This window comes from Ipomoea triloba, chromosome 12 (assembly GCF_003576645.1).
Source record: "Ipomoea triloba cultivar NCNSP0323 chromosome 12, ASM357664v1".
Taxonomy (NCBI): Eukaryota; Viridiplantae; Streptophyta; class Magnoliopsida; order Solanales; family Convolvulaceae; genus Ipomoea; species Ipomoea triloba.
Genome location: NC_044927.1, coordinates 7,577,972 through 7,580,960, shown reverse-complemented (window position 1 = coordinate 7,580,960; position 2,989 = coordinate 7,577,972).

The window sequence follows — 2,989 nt, the reverse complement described above, 5'->3', positions numbered from 1 at the left end:
TCCCTAGTAAAAAAAATTATAGTTTTAGTTTGGTTAAATATATTTAAGAGAGAAATAATATAATTTTATATGCACAGATATGATATAACCATTCCTACCAAAAAAAAAAAGATATGATATATAGTGTAAATCATATTAAATTTATCAAAGAATTTTTAAGTGCTAGCCAGATTGGTTTTTCCATACAAGAATATGTGGGGTTCGAACTCCTAACCTCTTTTAAAGGACAAAAGTGCTCAGCAACTCACGCCAACCAAGCTAGTTTTTATTAGAGAAATTTAAGTTTTACATAACCATCAAAATAATTGAAAGATTTGATTTTTTTCATTATTATTAAATCTATTTATGTTGATGATGATGGTTGTGATGTATATATGTATATGTTAATCTATTTTTCGTTACACTATCACTTAGATCATTAATTATTGACAATATAATGCCACATTTTTTTTAGGGAAAATTGTAATTTATGCCCTCCATAATATATCAATTATCAATGTCACCCATGAATTATTAGTGGTGTAAATGTTGCCCCTCAATTTTCAAAACGGTGCATATATTGCCCCTGCCGTACCATATGGAAGGGGTAATATATGTACCGTTTTGAAAATTGAGGGGCAATATTTACACTTGGGAGAGGCAATATATGTATCGTTTTGAAAATTGAGGGGCAACATTTACACCACTAATAATTCAGGGGTGACATTGATAATTGACATAGTATGGAGGACCATAAATTACAATTTTCCCCATTTTTTAAGATTGAAATGTGAACACAATATCCGCATGCATATCCTTGCTATCAAGGTATATATATATATATATATGGATGAAAAAGATTTTATGAATGAATAATATAGTATATATTATATTATTAAAGTATTTTTTTATTTAATAATAATATTTTATTGCTTAAACTAAAATTTAATTTGGTATGGATTCGAATGGTAGTTACAACTTACACACGTGTATATGTCTGTGTCAGTGTGTATAGCTTCTTTTTTTTTTTTTTTTAATAAATATAATTATTTTATATATAATTATAATTTTTATATTTTAAAAAAATAATTAAAATGTAAAAGTATACAATTTTATACATTTTCCAAAAAATGAACCAAACACACAAAGACAATTTTTCAGAATTCAACCAAACACAGAAAATGAAATTGTTTTATGAAAAATGACTCATTTTTCAGAAAACATTTTGCAAAAGTCAGTTTCATACTTTCTAAATTGCCCTTAATCTTTTCTTGTCTAATCCCTTCTCTCCCACTTGACAAAAAAATCCTGACTTATCAAAATTGACCTAATTTGCGACGGCAGCTCCGAAGTTTTTTTTTTTTTTTTTTTNGCAGCTCCGAAGTTTTTTTTTTTTTTTTTTTAATTGATGTTTCGGGTAAACCATTGGCCAAGGTGTTTCTTTTAGGTAGTAAGATCCTTTTTAATGTTAAAGTGGATTTGGAATATATAAATCTGTTCGTGCCCACTTGAGACTCAAACTCATGACCTCCGATTTGAAAAAGTCACTTCGTGTCTCTAGAGCATCATGTTGTATCTAGAGGGTAAAGAAGTCCTAATTTCAAATTTTGGAATGTTTTTTTTATTAAAATTCGCATGACAAAATGGAATATGTGCGTATAATATTTTTGTTCTCTCTAGCTAAATTTTATAAGGACTAGCTCTAAACCCACCTGGAGTCTTGTGGGATGGCCCATCAATACTTCATCTCTCGTCACCATATTTTGTTCCCTTTGCAAATCGCCAAACTAATAAAGTTGGGATCGAAGATTTTGGGGTGTTGGGTAAATAATTTTTTAGCTGATAGTTATTAGCTGATTCGATTAGTGGGTTTGACTAGTTGATAGTATTAGCTGATTGTATAAAAGTGTTTGATAAATTAATTGTTAAGTAATAGCTAATCACAATGGCATACATGATGTTAGATTTGACCATCTAGCCGCCACTCAACAATATATTTGTTTAATTGCCAGCAAAAACACAATATTACGATTATTGTCCAAAAACATTAACACCAACAAGCTCTAGGGATAAAGAGATTAAAAGGCGATGATTATGGGCATGATGCATGGTGATGAGCGAACATGGACTCAGATTATGAAGGATAAGCACTCACCAATGCAGATTGAAAGCCTAAAAGACATCTTTAATTTACCTTTCTCTTAAAGGTCAGAAGAGATATATATATATATATATATATATATATATATATAGAGAGAGAGAGAGANATATATATATATATATATATATATATATATATAGAGAGAGAGAGAGAGAGAAGCGAGATCAGGTGCGGCCGTGCTCTCCCGTGCTGCCGTGCGGGTTCACACCACTTAATGTTACGAAATACACCACTCAATGTTAAGAAACACACCACACAAATATGCACTGTGGTGTGTTTCTTAACATTGTGATGTGTTTCTTAATATTGAGTGGTGTATTTCTTAACATTGAGTGGTGTATTTCGTAACATTGAGTGGTGTGTGACCGCACGGCCGCACAGGAGAGCACGGTCGCACCTGAACCAAAATCTATATATATATATGTATGTATGAAAAGGATTTTATGAATATATAATATAATATATATTATATTATTACAGTATTTTTTATTTAATAATAATATTTTATAGCTTAAACTAAAATTAAATTTGGTGTGGATTCGAATGGTAGTTACACACATGTGAATATGAATGTGTCAGTGTGTATAGCTTCTTCTTCTCTTCTTTTTTTTTTTTCTTTTTTTTTTAATAAATAGTATAAATATACGTAATTAATTTTTTTAAAAAAATTCAAATTAATTAATTGATTGTAAAATCAGAATAACTTTTTTAATATGTGTTAAAATCAGCCAATTCAAAACTAATTAATGAATATAGAAAATAATTATTATGTTTAGAGGTGAACATTATGAATTACAATCAAAAACAAAAAATATTATTTTTCTTGTAAATTTACAGTCATTTTAATTA